At 45.5% G+C, this 18,244-nt stretch overlaps 1 long non-coding RNA gene across 2 annotated transcripts in view; it reads left to right on the top strand.

The window, feature by feature from the left end:
- Positions 1 to 3,536, top strand: part of LOC109385153 (uncharacterized) — a 4,133-nt gene extending 597 nt beyond the window's left edge. The window contains exons 2-3 of one of the 2 annotated variants that reach the window (XR_002124564.1): positions 870 to 1,165; positions 3,078 to 3,536. This is a non-coding gene — a long non-coding RNA (uncharacterized LOC109385153). The remainder of the gene's footprint in view (positions 1 to 869; positions 1,166 to 3,077) is intronic. The other variant, XR_002124563.1, reaches the window with a different exon arrangement.
- Positions 3,537 to 18,244: the final 14,708 nt, after the last annotated feature.

The following is an 18,244-nucleotide window of genomic DNA, read 5'->3' as shown; positions in this document are numbered from 1 at the left end:
GCAAGACACAAGAGGAAAGGCTAGGGAAAAAACGCCCCTGGGGACCGGCGCTGGGATCTCGTGGGGGCGGTGCCAAGGAGCGAGGACGTGGGAGGGTGGGTGGAATCCGGATTCCCGATTGCCGCCTCCCGCCGGTGCTTGGTAAATGGCAACCAAGTTAACGAAAGGAGCTCGTGGAGCTTTTCGCGAGGATCATTCATTATGATTGTATCGCCCTGCCGCGAAGCCCACCCTTGCTCCTCTGCTCACGTCCTCTCCATCCTTGAAATGATGGTTCACGCTCAGACGGAGAGATAATAGCTAACGTGTTGGGGACAACAAAAATGAGCGGAGCTGTCCTAAGTGCCTTACAGAATTTAAGTAACGTGTCACACTTCTTGCTAGGAAGTGGGGAAGCTTCAGTTTCATCCAAGTGATTTGACTTATGAGCCCCAGCTTTTAGCTACATGGCAGACTGCTTTCTTTCTCCAATGTTCCAGAATCCACTTTTTTCTTCCACTCATCCGTGCATGTCATCCAACATCCTCTTATATTGAAGTGTTTAATGTATGTATGTATCATCTCCCGGGAATTATTGTAGGTTTCCTGAACATGGGGACATGTCCTAAACTTCCCCATGTCCCCCTTGGCACCTGCTGAGGAGCTATTGTACTGCCTTGCACATAGACATATGAAATCCACAATAGCTCAATGGAATGGAATGAGTTTAAGTGGTATCCAATACATAGATACATTGGTTGAGGTTGGAAAATGCTTTTGGAACTTAGACTGCATTTTCCCAAAGAAAATGTATGATAAATGGCTTTCTAAGGCAGCTCCTCTTCAGCGCTATTTCTGCTTGTACCATCTTTTATTCCAAAATCTACTAGGGAATCTAGATGGGCTCCATCTCGGTGGCTGAATTTGAGATGAGTAAACCACCCCAGGGACCCTGCTCAAGGACTGCTTCTGCTGCCAACAACCCACCCTGGCCAAGAGAGAGAAGAAGGCATTTTGATCGCCGCCCAAGGGAGCACCTCTGCCATCGAAAAGCTGCCTCAACCCCCGGCATCGGCAGAGCCACAGCCTGACTACCACTAGCAGCTCACCTTCTTCCAAAGACACCTCTCTGGATCTCAGTGCCCTCATTCGTGGAATAAGACCTCGGGGCTAGATCCTTTCCAAGGTAGGACTGTTCTTTGCTTGGGTCATTTGTGTGGGTCGGTCAGTGGCTAAGCAGGCGATTAGAGTGTGGTACATTCCTAAAATGTTTGTATTGGTATGTTTTGACACAAAGAGCACTGAATTTCAAAAAGCAAAGAAAGAAATCTCAAACTTTGTGCAACTTGGAATAACCAGGAGCCATGCTGAATAATCCATTAGTAAATGGATATACTGTACTATATGTGTGTTTCCCAAGCCCTGGGGTTGTTAAAAGGTTATACGGTGATTTGATCTATAGTGGTAAGCAGCTATGTTTTTCAAATGGCCAAGACAAGGGACCTCTTGTTTTAATCAATATCTTATATAGGAGCCCAATGTATATATAAAAAATACACACACACACACACACACACACACACACAATATACACAGAGTAATTTATGTATTTATCTTAATAGCCCAGATTAGAATAAAATCAGGGATTGAGACCAATGAGGCTCTTTTGATGAACCCATTGGGGCTCACCATCCCCTTAAATCAGCCTCAGGATCCCAGGTTACTTTTGTATGTTGTTTTGGTTTTACAGTGTCAAGAAAATGCTGATTTACATGGCTAAGCAGAAATCTGTTACTCCTACAATTTTACATCCAGCCTTTTTAAAGGCCAACACACAGCTACGGTCTCATTAATCAATGACACATTTACAGGAAGTTCTAATATATGCAGAGATGGCAGGGGAAACTAAACACTGAAGTCTGCATTCAAACAGGTAACGTAGAGCAGATTAGTGCATCATTAATTTCCATTGTGATAAAATTTGAATATAAACACATTTGGATATGTATGTGTTACAATTGAAAATATACCAACACCCGAAAAGTAGAAGTTAACCTCACCAGTCATGAGACACACTGATGTCATGAGTGGTGTGATGAGTGATGTGAGTTCCTAAAAAAGACGTAACATCCCCTACCTCCTAAAAATGTGTCCACTAAATCTAACCACGAAGAAGCATCAAATAAACCCCCATTAAGGGGCATTCTATAAAACAACCAATCTATACTCTTCAAAAATATAAATGGCATGAAAAACAAAGAAAGGCTGAGGCACTAGGCCAGGTTAAAGGACCCCTAAGAGACACCACAACTAAAGGCAATGTGTGGCCTGGACTGAATCTCAAACTAGAGAAATGTAAAGGGCATTATTGGGACAATGGGTGAAATTTGAATGTAGACTTTCTAGTAGATAGTAGTATAGCTAGTGTCATAGTTTTCCTGAATTTGATAATTGTACTGTGATTCTATTAGAGAATGTCCTTGTTCCTAGGTGACACCTAAAGGGATAAAGGGTATGATTTCTCAAATTGTTTGGCAAAGACAGTATGATACAATAATAATAATAATAATAATAATAATGATAATAATAATAAAAGTGTGTTGGATATATATATATATGTAGGTAGATATAAATGAATAAAGCAATTATAACAAAATGTTAAATGGTGAATATAGTTACAGAATATATGGGTGCTTTTTAAAAGTACTGTTCCTGTAACTTTTCTGTAAGTTTGAGATTTTTTCAAAATATAAAGTTAAGAATCAAATAACAATTTAAATAACTGTTCAAAAATCTTTAAAAAGTTTATTTTAAAGACTCCAAATAACATGTTTTAGAACGTCACATCAGGAATTTGCAGACCTTCCAGAACTGAAAAACCAGCACATGCTTTGAAAACTCGGGTACAGAATATCTGTTAGCTCTGGTTGCCATAGATGTGGTAGGAGATTATAAACACTGAACAGACAATTCTAAAAACAAAATAATTTAAAGTTTACCTTAGTCATCAAATACGGCCATGTGCTGCAGAAGGGGTACTTCCTAGTCTTTGCCTGAAATTCCCTTCCCTGTTGTCATGCCTCACCTCGACGGCCCAGCTAACTTCTGCTCCTGCCTTCGATCTCAGCCTCAACATCATTTTCTCTAAGAAGCCTTCCCTGATCCCCTAAGCCAGGCTTGGCCGTCCCTCCTCTGTGTTCCCACAGCATCCTGGAAGTGTCATCTCTGTGACAGCACTGAATGCACTTGAGCCTGTTGACCACATCTCTTATTAGACTGTCAGGGCCATGAGGGCTGGAAGCTGTGTCTGTTCTGTTCTTGGATATAACTCCGGCACCCAGTGGCACAGCGCCTAGGGTGTGAAGCTCTGAAGAAACACTCGCTCTATACATGAATACGGAATGGTCTGTGACTCAATGGCTTTTGTCATGTGAGGTTGTAAATCCACCCCCCTTGGTGGAGTTTCTGCATTAAAATCAGTCTTTGTGTGGCATGTATCTCATACTCATCTCCTGTCCCTGGAAGCAGCTCTCAGGGCTGTGTTCACATTTCCCCTGGGGCCAGGCCTGCACACTCTATGTTCACACTGAACAAAAGCTGTTGTTCTGAAAACCTTTCTGCAGTTGACAGCTGCCGTAGAGCCTATGCTCTAGGTTATCCATGAAAATCAACTCTGAGTTTTCCACAGCCAATGTTTTCTCCCATTCTACTTTCCCAGAATGCTTCTGGGCTGCCCCACCTTCCCTTTCTGTACCAGGTGTTCTGCATCTGCAAAGACAACTCATTTCAGCAGGAGTCCTGCAAGACACAAGAGGAAAGGCTAGGGAAAAAACGGTCACACAGCATACTCGAAGGGTGTTTTACACATTTATTTTCTAAACCCCGGTCATTCTAGAGCAGAAGTAGAAAGGCAAATTTATGTTGCAAAATAACTTCATGATGCACTCACAACCATATAGAGATGATATGGAATTCTCTGCCTTAGATATTATTCAAGACATACACTTCTTCCTTTTTCATGCATAAGGCTGGCTTGAACTAAGAATGCAACATCAAAGACAGCATGTATGTTCTCTATGGTTTCTGAAGCCCAAGTTTTTTAAAGTAGAAACGCACCCAACAGTTGCCTGCCTGGTGTCATTGATAACTCGCCCACCTGTGGACCCCTCTCCCCCGCTTCCTCACCCTGCCTTTCACCGTATTGACATCTCACAGGTCTAAAGGAAAGGGAGTTTTCATAGCAGAGATCACTGTCATAAACCATAAGTCCAGAACAGGATTTAAATTTTTCATCTTCTCACCTCTAGCAAGTAAAGACAGAGAATCAGCCAGCCAATTACTAAAGATCTGGTTCTGGGTTCCAGGAATTTCTTTCCCCACTGTCCCTGTAGCCCAGCTGTGCTTACTTGTGATAGTGTTGGGTTGGGGACAAATATCTTTCCTTAGCTCTTTGGAATGGCTGATAAAGCAGACAGAGCTCCTTTTAACGTATCAAGCTAAGCACAGAGGAAGTTTGGAGATACCAGCTGAAGTGGGGAGGAGATGGAGGAGGAAAAGGAGAAGGAAGGGGCTGCCACTGCTAGGGTCTTGGGGCAGCAGGTGGACAGTAACAAGGCACTGGTTCTCAATGGTTAGCTTTCATCACCCTTTGATGAGAAAACGCATGGACTTTCTCTCCCAAGGCAAATGTATTAAGCACATACACAAAACAGCTTGCACGTGGAGTCTTCCCCCACACCCCTACCCAAAATAACCTGTCTATGGATCCCAAGGTAAGAACCCCTGAGCTAAAGGAAGGGTTACTTCATAGGTCCTCATCATTGGGGAACAGAGAAGAATTTAAGTAAGTCATCACTGGCAGTATCCTGTGAGTCACTAGCCGGGGACTGTCCCAAGAGCACATCCTCCTCTGTGGGCAGAGGATCCACAGATGTAACGCCATAGGAAAGACAGTCAGCTGGTGGAGGCAGACGCTGCCTGGGACGGCCTCCAGCATTTTTTCTGCCTATGACAACATACTTTCTGACTATAAACATTTCACCGGAATGTATCATCTTTGCTAATTATGTAGGTGCTGATGACACTGAGGTGGAGTTGGCTGTTTGGGCATGTCCCTACACTTCCTAGGACAGGTGCCATGCACTACTCATCCTTTTATTTTGAGCCCTCAAGCTGTGCCTTGGTGTCCCTCAGGTATTTCTTGAATAGAACAGGTGAATTAATTGGTGGGTTAGTTGATTAGTAGATGTGTGTATAGATCCAGTAGTGGTATATTTTGAGGAGCATGTGGCATTTCTCTAAGCCCAAAGTTAGGACACCGCTAAGTCTCAAACTGTTTTGGCCACTGGAAGTAGCCCCAGAGCTAGGAAATGTGGGCGTGCGATAGGCAAGCCAAAAGGCACATCCCCAGTCAGTTCATGGATTGATGATATCTTAAGGCAGGACGTCTCAAACTTGAAAGTGTATAAGAATCGCTTGGGTCTGCACAGCCAGCTTTATTTGTGAAACAAGGAAATAAAAGCTTACTTCTCTTAAGAAGAAAAGAATCACGTGGGAACTTGTTAGAAATGCAGAGTCTCAGGAGCCATCCTTGACCGAGTGAATCAAAACCTGCACTTTGACAAGATCCCTAAGCGAGGCTGCTGCTGTCGGTGTGCAGACCAGAGTTTGAAGATTCTGAGGAATCTTCGTGGTCCTATAATCAAACATACACTTCCTCTACAGTTGGGGAAACTGAGTCTCAGGAACAGCAATTGACTTTGACTAGGTCAGAGTGAGGCACTGGTAGAGCTGAGGCCAGAACTGACAACTTCTGATTTGGGTAGCGGGTCATTTCTGCCACCCAACGTGGACGTCTGTGTATTTGTGAGACAATGTGCACGAGGAGGAGTAAAGAGAAGAAGGGAGGACATCCTAGACCTCCTCTGAGTAACCCCAGCACTATACCCTACTCTAAGTCGGGGGCTGATGTCCTCCTTTTCCACATGCCCTTTTTATCCTCTTCCAAAAGCTTGGAGTAGTGGTTAGAGAAGATATTGCTCGGGGTGGGGAAAATTCCAATTCCTTTCTTGCCTCCAGCTTGACAAAGTAGTGAGTAGTCAGAACTAGTATCACCCACCAGTAACATTGTGTTAGTGTCTATAGAATTGACATTCCAGGAAGAATGTGACATCATACTCAAAGTGACATCTTCTAATTTGCCTCCCAAATCCCCTTTCCTCCTGCCAGTCTCCCAGAGTTTCTCAGCTGGTGAGATGCAGCATCACCCATCTCCTAGCATTAAGATCTTGAAATAAATTGACATTAAAATGCACAGTGGGACCCTCTGACTTTTTCCAATTGGATTAATCAGATTATCTAGAGGTAGAAATAATAGCAGTACTTGTATCCAAATTCTGACAACCTAACCCTAAAGAAACGATACAGGGGGAAAGTTTCAAGGATTTAAAAGGAGAATCCACAGAACCTCAGAGGCCATGTAATCCAATATCCCACCCGATGCCTGAACCCCCAATACGATATGCTGAGGCCGAGACCTGCCTGGACCATTTGACTCATGAGCCCCCACCCCCCCCCCCCCCCGCCTCAATCCCCTGTAGACATCTCCACATAAAAGAAGATTCCAACTCCATTTCACTCAGCCTTACTCCTGAATCACTGCCCAGGCTCACTCCATGCCCTGTGTGCCAACCAGCTCCCAACCGTCCCGTCTTCTCCTCTTGTTACTCATTATTCCTATTTGTGAGCTTGATTTATCCTTTAGAGCTGATATTCCACCAAGAGAGGACCAGGTGGAAGGGAACTGTAACCCAGGAGGGAAGCCAAGGTCATAGCCAGTTAAGGAAGAGCCTCCTGTTTTTCTTGAGTTGGTCTGACTTGTAGAATTTCTACCCACAGAATCCTAACTCTGTTTCCTCAGATCTCTTGGAACTCTGCCTCCTCCGTTTCGAAGGTCTATGTCTGACGGTGCTTGTCCCCTAGCCATGTCACAGTCACTTTCTCCTCCTTTCCAAGTTCCTGTGCTTTTCAAGTCTCTAGTTAGCTCTTCTGTACTAAATAGGCTTGGGCTCAAGGCAGTCTTTTCCCCATACTTGGGAGGTTGTGGTGGTGCAGTGGCATCAAAACTTCAGGTCCCTGAACCAGAGGCTCAGGATGGGGGTTGAGGATCTTCATTTTAATTAGCAGCCCAGGAGAGTCTGATGCCAGTGGGCAGGGAGCCTAACCTGGAGAAATAGTGATGGGAATTTTGCTATCAGACTCACACCAGAGTTTGATTCCTAGCTCTGCAACTTACTACTTGTATGACCTTGAACAAACTAGCTCATCTGTATAAGCCTCAGTTTCCTTATCTTTATTAGGGAGACAATAAAACCCATCTCTGAGTAGTAAAACTATGAAATGATGACTATAAAGTACTTCATATAATTCAAAGCAGGTAGTAAGCACTCAGTAAATATAGGTTTGCATTGCTATTAGCGAAATTGCTTCCTTTGTCTCCAGGATAGGGAAGTTAGTAGCAGGTAATAATTTATTGCCTGTCCTTCTTAGCATGCTAAGAGTTCTAATGTCTGCCTGTGAGTCTTCTGATCACTCTATGAGTTTCTCCTGTGTGACTTTTGTGATTCCTGTTGGGAATTTATTACCATTTCTATGTATGGTCACGGGCCTTGCACTTGGGAAGGGATCAAAACTGGCAGAATATTTCTGAATGAGTTCATGCTATCTGGCCAGGACTTCTGTGCTACACACTCCCACTGCAACACCACATCTGTTCTTCTTCCCCTTTCCCCAGTGCTCTCCTCCTGACATTATAGTCCCGGGACAGTTCCCTCCTGCCCTGACCCTTCCCATTACCCCAGTCCAGTGAAGTGCGCCATCCCTTGATGATACCTGCCAGTTTGTATTTACTTCTTTGCATGAAAACTCCTAATGCACTGCATCATATAATATAAGCTCTGTGCATCCGTTAACATGTTTAAATAGAGACGTAACAAGAGATGGAGCTGGTGGAATGAGGAGTGGGGTGGGGGGTGGGACATGGCTTTGACACCCATGTCATAGGGAACCACTTTTGCCTTTCATAGAAGCATTCAGTTCAGCTTCTGTTGTGGTTGTTATCAAAGGATTAATTCAGAAGAATTAATAGGGCCTGCCCTATGGATACGTTACTTTCAAAGTTCTCCATCAGGAAACAAACACATGTAGCAACGGTGCAGAGCATTTACGTGTAGCTACAAGGGTGGTGGGGCTCTGATGTTCAGGTTTGGAAGGTGGTGGCGTGTGGAGTAGCAGCAAAGGCTCAGGGGCAGGTTTTGCCACATGTGCACTGTAGGTGACCCGGGCAAGTCACTTATGCCCTCTGAGATGCTTCTGTAAAGTGAGAATGATATTAATATCTTACCTCATAGTGTTGCTATGGTAATCAAATGAGATAAAGTATGTTAAGCACTTAGCATAGGGTCTGGGACATAGTTGGGCTCCATGAATGTAAGCTGACAATACCATTATCCATCAGTCTTCCCTCTGCCCCCCCCCCCAGGGCTTTGGTGGGCTCCTAACCAGATGGGGAAGGAAAGAGTGTTTGTTCTGTTCTGGTTCTTCCTTTCTTTTGACACCCTGGCTCGCTGGTATCCTCTTATCTGTTGGTTCCTGTCAGACTGGCCACTTCCTTGTAGCTGAACTGATATACTAATTACAGGGAGTTCACAGCCTCTCTATCTACAATTTCTCAACGTTCAGCATAAGGCACAGTAACTTCCTGGCTTTTCTAGTCATGTTTTGTCACCTGAGTTACTGATTGCTATTGCATAACCAGGTATGTACTTGCCTTTCAGGACGTACATTTCTTTCCCAATGCAAACACAGCCGCATAGGGCATAAGCATAATGCCCATGAAGAGCTGTCCCAACCTCAAACCCTGTGTAGTTGCTTTGGGAAGGTTTTCTAGACCAGTGAATCCCAAATCTGCCTGGTCATTAGATTAGAATCCCAAATCTACCTGGGCTGCTCTGGGAAAATGCAGTTTCCAGGATTCCACTCCCAGTCCTTCTGAACTGAAAATTTGTGGCTAAAAACCACTGTTGGAACACCTGGAGTTAGACACATAGACAGAATAACTTCTGAGACAAGTGTTGCCTGGAACACGGATGGCCATTATTATCAGAGTGGCCACTTTCTCTTTCACGTGGGATAGTGCAGAAGGAAGCTTAAGATTTTGAGTTTCCTGCCTCATGCACCTTTCAGGGATTTAACACAATCCTGCTTTCGACTCTACACCTCATGTCTCTTAAGGGTCCTGAGACCATTCATCTGTGGCAAGTACATTCACTAATCACCCATTTTTATTAGGAAAGCGTGCCTTTCCGCTCTCCCTATAAAACCTCTTCGGAGCATACACTTGCTTACAGCTAGTGCTCTGAGCCAGGAGTGTAAGGATTAAGCCTTCCGCATACACTTCATTTGCCTACGATTCCCTAGAAGATTAAAACTTATATCCCAGCCAGAAAGAAGTATGGCTGGGCCAGCTCCGCCTTTGGGAAGAAGAGGAAGAAGAAGAAAGAGGCCTATTTTGGCTACATGGGGAAAATCCTAAAGCAAGTGAGTTGGGACTCTCTTTGTGGAAGTTTAGAATGGCCAAGATAGGTATCGTGTTAATGGCCTTGGGTGTGTTCTTGATTTCAACTTATTCTGACACAGGAGTCCTTCTTCACGCGTTTGAGCTCCTAAAGAGTTGTGTGCAGACAACTTCTGTTAACTGGATCTGCCGACGGCTGCTATCTTCTCCCCTTGGCTTCCTTTCTGTTGGCAGCAGCCCTGAACACCTGAGCTCTTAGTGTCTCTCTTTCTTGTATCTGTTGACAGGCAATCTGTAAACTGATTCTTAAATGCCCTCCCCTTTTCTTATAGACGGGGGATTCACCACTGAGTCTGTTCTGTCACTTTGAAGAGTTGCATATAGAAGGGTTTCCTTAAATGGTCCTCTGTACTGGAATGTACCTAAAGTGGGAAGACACCTTTATTCCTTCTTTCTTCCCACCCCATCACACCCCATCACATACATATTACAGAAAACAAAATTGGGAAAGTCTTCCCATTCACAAGAAGCTGTGGGGAAGAGAGTAAGAAGATTCTGTGAAAGATGTGCAAAGGCTTGATTTGGGATTTTACTTCCACATGACAGTGAAGCAAGGCTGAGTGTTCATGGGTGTAATTGTACCAAAGCCCCCTGTATTCCAGTAGCATCATTTGGAACCTGTTGCTTATCCTGGGAGAAGGGAAAATGGGATTAAGGAAAGGCAGGAGGAGAGAAGGTATGTGATACAGAGCAGGGTGTGTCAGCCACAGCATATGGCATTATGGGGCTGGATAACTGCTTGTTGTGGGGGACTGTCCTGTGCATTGTAGGAGGTTGCTCAGCAACTCTGGCCCCTACCCACTAAACGTTGGGAACACCCTCCATCCCAGTGGTAACAACCAAAAATGGCCACAGACATTGCCCAATATCCCCCGGAAGGCAAAATCATCCCCAGTTGAGAACCACTGCTGCGATCCTGCCTTTGGCGGGAAGGGCCCTCCATGGAAGTACTTGCACCAAGCAGTCCTCTAATCTTTAGTCTTAACTTGACCTGTCCTCAACTGCATGGGTCTGGCAGGCCAGTCTGCTTTTTCAAGCCTCCAAAGGGTTGAGCCTGTACCTCAGGTCAACCTCTCAGGACACTGTGGGACTCAAACAAGGTGTTGGTTGGATAAAGGCATTGAGCGTCTAGCCAGTTCTGCTGAGGAAGCTCAGATGCGGTCTCTAGTGTAAAGGGGCTAGCAACCCTGGTGGAGGCGTGAAGGAGATACTTGTACGTTATTAGAGCCAGGAGAAACTTTTCGAATTCTGCTACAAGCCTTTCCTTTCACGGAGAAGACACTGAGACCCAGTGTGAGACTATGACCTGCTTACATGACGTCTCATATCCAGACAGAGTTAGAATGAGAGCCCTGGGTGGGTGACTCTCAGGGCAACGTTTTTTTGTTTTTGTTTTTTACTACTTCAGCTGCCTCTCTCACTTGAGACAAGAACACTAATGACATAGCAGCGCGTGATAATGGACGGGTCTGAGAACACAGCACTCTGGTCCTCAGTGGCAGGAGGGACTCAGTAAGGCTGTGAGGAATGTAGATAAGCAGGAGGTGGCATTTGGGGGAGAAGCCTTCAATGAAAGATTGGATTTGAAAGTTGGGGTTGGGTGTGGGCATGGTAGGTCAAGGTGACAGATACACAGTGGCATGGAGACTGGAAAGCACAGGGACACATCCATCAGAGGAAGAGTGAGTTTCCCAGCTTGGCCGGAGATCATGTTGGCACAGGGCAGGAAGGCTGGAAACGGAGACGTGTTAAAGTAAAAGGCTTATTGACGTGAGGCACAGAGTGTGACAGGACACGCTAACCTAAAATTATATTGTCTGTCCTCCGAAGGTGTTGGATGTTAACTCTGATTCCAGTAGGAGAAACTGAAGCACAAAAGTTGACGTGACGAGAGGTAGTCTGTCTGTATTATCCAGATAAGGGTTATCTTTCTCACCAGCTACAAATCCCCCCCCCATCCCCCTTCCCTCAGAGACAGTTGATAGAAAAATGGGCTGGTTCCTTTCATCACATCCCTACCGTTGTCCCTTTGGGTGGCTTGTGTGGTTCCACGGGTGCATGAATCCATGGAAACCACGGGTGCTGGGTTAGACCTCAGATCGCTCACTAGGGGAAGCCTTCACTTCCCTGTCCCACCCTTGTGCCACTTCTCTCCCAGGTCCACACTGGCTTCAGTGGGTGCTCCTGAGTTTTAGATGCGCTGTGCTCTCTGGAGGATTGGTGACTGGAGTGGGTTAGCCTGGAGGCAGTGAAGCTCTCCTTCTACAACCACAGAAGGGCTGTCACCAGCAGAGAGCTTCTTGAAGCAGTCAAGCAGAGATCCTCACGGAAGAGCTTTTGAATAAATGAAGTGGTTCTGAATGGCCCTGTTGTTGAAATGATTGCACTTGTCAAAAAAATCAGATACGTCCATGGGTTGTGTTGGGAGACAAGGTCTCTGAGAAGTGCCTGCTGCCCCAGGAGTCTTGATGCTGGACGCCTGGATGCCTGGACCATGTATTTTTAGCCTCTGACTTCATTTGTGAAAAATAATAATAATAAAGAAAAGGCATTTATCTTGTGTGTGTGTGTGTGTGATGCTTCTTGTCTATGGCTTTTACCTTTTTCTTAGGCAGGCTTCTCCCCTGTTTTGATATTAACTCTTGCCTTTTTTTTTTTTTTAGCTGAGCCATCCTGCCACCTGTTGGCAGCTCAGCGACAGCTCAGCTCAGGCCGGGACTCGAACCACTGTTGCTCAGAGCTCACACTCTTGAGCAAGCTCTTAACTAACTGAGCCACTCGGCCGGCCCTAACTCTTGTCTTTTTAGAGGATACAATTCAACCTGTAGCACTTTATACTTGCCATCTCTCTCCTCGACTTCAACCCAAGGGCGGAGGCTGTGGCACTGGAAGAAACTGATGATTTTTAAAATTTAAGCACCCCGACCTTGATTTATAGGAACTAAAAAATAAAGTGAAAAAGGTCCCATTTGCTCTTTGAGTATACGACTCATGGTGTTGGTTATCTGTGTAGCACTTAGCGTAATAGCTTGTATGTAATAAGTGTCTGTCAAATGTATATGCTGGTCCCGACTGTGGAAAAGACAGTTATAATAGTATTGTAAAAATACAATCACTTAGGAGCAGAAAAAGTAAACAGGATGATGTGCTTTAGATGTGGAGGTCTGGGAAAGCCTGGGTAGGTGAAACAAAGGAAGAGAGGGTGCTAAGCATGGGGACTGTGGGCTAAGGGAACAACAGTCTGAGCAAAGGTCCTGGGGCACTCAGAAAAGTTTTTAGCTTGATAGAGAACTACAATAAAGAAATCAGGCCAGCTTGGTTTTAGCAAGCAAGGGAGAAGTACAGTAGTAGAGGATGAGGTTGGAGAAAAGGCCTGGGGCCAAGTCATGCAGGGGTTGGTTTCAATTCCAAGGATGGTGTGAAGCCACCAAAGGATTCTATCTAGGGAATTGACATCTGATTTAGTTGTTTTGTTTTCATTGACATGTAAACTACAGTAAAGTGTACAAATCTTAAGCACTCTTCAGTTTTACATGAAGATACAGAACATTTCCATCACTCTTGGTTGCTATGTAAAGAACAGATTGAAGAAGGCTGGCCGAGTGGCTCAGTTGGTTAAGAGCGCGTACTCTGAGCACAGGGTCGCCAGTTCGATTCCCACATGGGCCAGTGAGTTGCGCCCGAGCTGAGCTGCCACTGAGCTGCCAACAGGTGGCAGGATGTCTCAGCTGGCTCCTAACAACAAGGTTGCTGGTTCAACTCCCGCATGGGGTGGTGGACTATGCCCACCCATAACTAAGACTGAACACGGCACCTTGAGCTGAGCTGCCCTGAGCTGCTGACAGGTGGCCAGATGGCAACTGGACTTGGAGCTGAGCTAGCTGCACCCTCCACAACTAAGATTGAAGGACAACAACTTGGCTGTTCCCCTTCCCCAATTCCCCAACTGTGTTCCCCTCCCCAATTCCCCAATAATTTTTTTTAAAGGAACAGATTGAAGAGAGTGTGGACTTGGGAAGTTTAGTTAGAAATATTTTGCAGGAGTTTAGTAGAGAGTTGATGATGGCCTGCATGAGTGCGGGTAGCAGTCAAGATGGAAAGAAGTGAAGAGAATCGAAATGAATTTGAGATAGAATCAGTAGTATTTGCTAATGGAATGGATATGTGAAGTGAAGGGAAAAGTGATGATTCCTAGATTTTGAGCTTGAGCAGTGCAGTGGATACTGGTCAGTTCCAGAGACAGAGAAGACTACAGAAAGGAGGACAGGTGTTTGGGGAGAGAATTCCATTCTGGACATGAGAATTCCATATGGACATGTTAACTTTTAAATAACTGTGAATTATGCAAATGGAGATAGGTCAAATAGGTAGGTCTGGACCAAAGATACAAATTTGGGCACCATTAGAATAAAAAGGTGATATACAAACCAGCAGGGATGGGTGGGATTACCTAGGAAGATGGGGTAAAAAGGAAAAGAGAAGATGATCCAAAACCAAGAGCAAAGAAATTCTAATATTTAGAATCAGATAGTGGAGAACCGACAAAGAAACTAAGGAAGAGAAATCTGAGACATCAGGAGGGGGTGATGTTGTGAAAGCCAAGAGAGGGAGAAGTGGTCTGGTCGGCTGGGCACAATCTGAAGGAGAATGGTACAAGGAGATATTATGTCCATTGCATTTGATGCCATGGAGATCATAGTGACCTTGAGAAGTCAATTCGCTGGAGCAGGGTGGGTATTGGACAGATCTGAGCAGGTTGGAGAGTGAATGGGAAGTAGTCAGTGGAGACAGCTTTTTGGATGGTGTTGAAGGAGCAATTTAGCACTGAAAGACAACAGAGACACAGGCCAGGAGCCAGAACATCATAGTATACAGAGAGATTTTTTAGATGAGCGATGTTAGAACTTAATTGTTTGCTGATGGAAATTCTCCAGGATAGAGAGAGAGATTAATTTGGAAGAAGGTAGAAAAAGGCAAAGGATCCAAGACCTTGAGAATGTGAAGGGAGATCAGATTCAGAGTAGAAGTGAAAGAGGAGATGTGTACGATAGACGTGGGTGAGTTTAGAGATACGGTGATGAAAAGATGAGAAAGTTGGTGCCTATTTTTTTCTTTCTGATGAAGCAATGAAAGTGGAGGTGGGGCATGGAAGGTTTAAAGATAAGATATGAAGTTATTATCTAAGGGAATAAGGGAGTGAGACTTGGACACCTATGGACAGATTGCTAACTAGGAATGAGCACCTGTTTAAGATCTGTAATTACGAATCGAAAGCAAAGCCTATATTTCTGCGTGACATTCTCCAGCCCATGTATCTGCTCCAGTGCCACGTGGAGAATGCAGAGTTTGAGTTCTGCACAGTGGGCTGAGGAAGGAGAGAAGGGCAAGGGAGCAACTCCATGCTGGACTGTGCAATCCAGGCCAGCCAGGAGGGTGGGGGATGCAAGTGAGCACGTTGCGATGTTTGCAGAAGACATGGAAGACATCAGGCTGGTCAAGTGAGTCTCAAAGAAGGCATTTTCCTCGCTCAAGAGTTTGAGCTCTGAGCAACAGCGGTTCGAGTCCCGGCCCGAGCTGAGCAGCCACTGAGCTGCCAACAGGTGGCAGGATGGCTCAGCAAAAAAAAAAAAAAGAAGGCATTTTCTCTCTCCAGCACCGTTTAACTTTAGCTAAGCCATAAGGGCACTTGCCCAAGAAGCAGCAGTGACACCCAGTGACCACTCTTTGAAGTGTACCCTCTCAGTTTCTGTTTGGCAGTGGACCCTGAAGTAACCTTATATGAAATAATCAGGGGGTGTTCTGCTCCACCTGGGAGGCGCTCAACCTGCCTCCATGCTGTCCACACTTGTGTCACACAGGATTCTGTATCACTGGCCCTGCACGCTCTGTGGCGATCAAAAGGCTGCAGCTCAGGTGGGTAACTAGAAACGGGTACTGAAGGCAACCTGGGAGCTGTTAATTCAGACCTGAGCTCTGTTAGGTTCCTGCTTTCTAGGGGATCCAGGACAAGCATCCTAGGATGGCTTTGGGCATTCCCAAAGCCCTGCTAGGGTTTAGACGCAAGCCTCTTCCAGCCCACAGTTGTCCTGGGGAACTGTCATCCCAGTTGACTAAAGAGCCGAGTGAGAACTCCACCTCCCTCCCAAGAGTTGACTGTCCTCAGGATGTGAGAGGCTCCTAATGTCTCTGGTTCCACCTAGGTGCCTCCTGACCGAAGCACTGGGATCTGGCTTAGTCTAGAGGGACACCTGGGTTCCTACCTGAGTCCCATCACCCATCATGGGTACTGAGCTTGACTTCTGGGCCAAGAAGTTGGGTGTCCCTTAGTTAAGGGCTGTCCCACCCACAGGAAAATACAGAGACCGAGACAGGATACCTAACCCCTTTTGCAATGGCCAAAGGTGCTTTTACGGTTCTCATTACCTTTTACCATGACCTGTTGTTAATCTTTCATTTTTAGTGGTTAGCAAACCAGGTTTTAAATCTAAGCGCAAGAGGGTACAATGAGGGTGTGTCACGGAGGCAGAACCCTGGAGTGAGGCAGGTGAGGAAGATGGCTTCCAAGGTGGTCAAGGAATGGAAGACTGTCTGACTTACCTCTAACCCTCTTCTCCTCTCTTATCTCATGACCCCCAGTTTGAATTTGACTTTGAACTTAGGGGGAGCCTGGTGTAGTGGAAAGAGTCTGCACTGAAATTGGAGTCAGGTCATCACTTGACCATGTCTGTTTCCACCTTTGCAAAGTGGTGGTGATAATGCCCAATGCATAGGGTTGTGGTGAGAGTCAAATTAATGTACAAGAAAATTAATAACGTACATGAGAGTGTTTCTTATGGTGCTTTGGTTTAAGGCAGTATTATTAGATATTTAATCCAAGGTAGATTTCATCAATTTTAAGGAGGGAAAAAAAAAACACGTTAAGGAAGATGAAATTCCGTTAGAAGCAGGGAACTCCCAGTCATTGGGAGATCCATCAGAGGCAAGGTGACAGCTGACATCCCTTCCAAGACTGAGAGAGCGCAGATGGAGGAAGGTCTAAGGAGAAGCACATAGAGAGGACTTGGAGTCAGACAGACTTAGCTTCGCACCCAGCCCTGCCAGTGACTAGCTGTGTCTCCTTGGACAGATCATTGAACCTCCCAGTGTGTGTGAAGAGATAATTCCTACCTCCTGGAGCTGGTGAGACGATTAGATGAGGTTCCACCTATGAACCATCTGGAACAGAGTAGGCACTCAGTGAATGGGATCTTAAGAACCTGTTCATTCAGGTCATTCAAAACCAAATAGTTGGGGGCCGGCCGAGTGGCTCAGTTGGTTAAGAGTTTGCTCAAGAGTGCGAGCTCTGAGCAATAGCGGTTCGAGTCCCGGCCCGAGCTGAGCAGCCACTGAGCTGCCAACAGGTGGCAGGATGGCTCAGCTGAAAAAAAAAAGAACAAAACCAAATAGTTGGGGCATATATTATTTCACCACTTACTAGCTATAGAAACATATTTCACTTCTTTGCACCCTAGTTTCCTCATATGTAACGCGAGAGAGAATAATGCCTATGATAATGGACTATTGTAATAATTATGAACTCCATGTAAAGTACTTAACTCAGTACTGGCACATAAAAAGTCTAAACATTGGCAGCAATTGTGATTAATGCAATTATGCTGAAACATTAAAGGGAGGGGATGCTAATGGGTCAAAATTTAAAATGGGAGACCCAAATGACCTTACCTTATTGATAGCATTAAATCCATTCTTGAACCAACCTCATCTGCATTAAATCCACTCTTGAACCACCCACATCTGCATTGAATAAAATATGGGATGTTATTTTCCCTTATACACACCAGTCCATTACTCCCTAAATACTTAAAGCAAGAGAGAGTTCCACTGACTCAACAGAGGTGGTAAAATACTAGAATGGGCAAGAGAAGGAGGCTGTGAAGCCTGTCTTCAGAGCTATCAGTAAAGTCTTTTGTCCCCTCCTCCCCCCAGCTCCCTCCCATAGCTCAGGTGCATATGCCCTAATGTTCCCTGGGGAAATCCCTGTTTATTATCTTTATGTCCCCTGGACCAGTTGCCTTGACTTGGAGGAAATGCAAACTTGGCCTTTGTCCCCAGTGAGGATCCTGGCCTGGCCCTGAGCTGCCAGCTGCAGCCCTCCTCTGCCTTCTGTCTCCCCGCTTCCGGCTTTCTCCTCGTTCAGGCCAGCCACGGCCGTTCTGAGAGTTTGCCGGCTTTTGCTCCTGTGAGAAAGACCAGCTTCATGGTGGTCTCTGTCCAAGCCCACAGCTCACAGAAGGCCTGACCTGCCTGTACACAAAGCCCTCCCCACCTGGCCCCTCTCCTTGGAAAGCTGTTCACTCAGGCCCATAAAAGGGCCTGAACACTTAAAACGAGCATGAGCTCACAGTCAAATTGAGGATTTAAAATTGTGATGCTTTCATTCAGGTCAACCTTCCTTTCTTTCCCAAAGCAGGTGCCTTGCCCACTGGGAGTGTTTCTGCGGGCTTAGCCCTCCTTTCTTAAGCCTCCCAGCAGCTGCCACACCGTAGCACAGTGGTTCTCAAACTTCCTAATGCCATGACCCCTTAATACAGTTCCTCATGTTGTGGTGACCCCCAACCATAAAATTATTTT

This window comes from Hipposideros armiger, unplaced genomic scaffold (genome assembly GCF_001890085.2).
Source record: "Hipposideros armiger isolate ML-2016 unplaced genomic scaffold, ASM189008v1 scaffold_108, whole genome shotgun sequence".
NCBI classification, from domain to species: Eukaryota; Metazoa; Chordata; class Mammalia; order Chiroptera; family Hipposideridae; genus Hipposideros; species Hipposideros armiger.
This window is presented reverse-complemented; position numbering and strand designations above follow the sequence as displayed.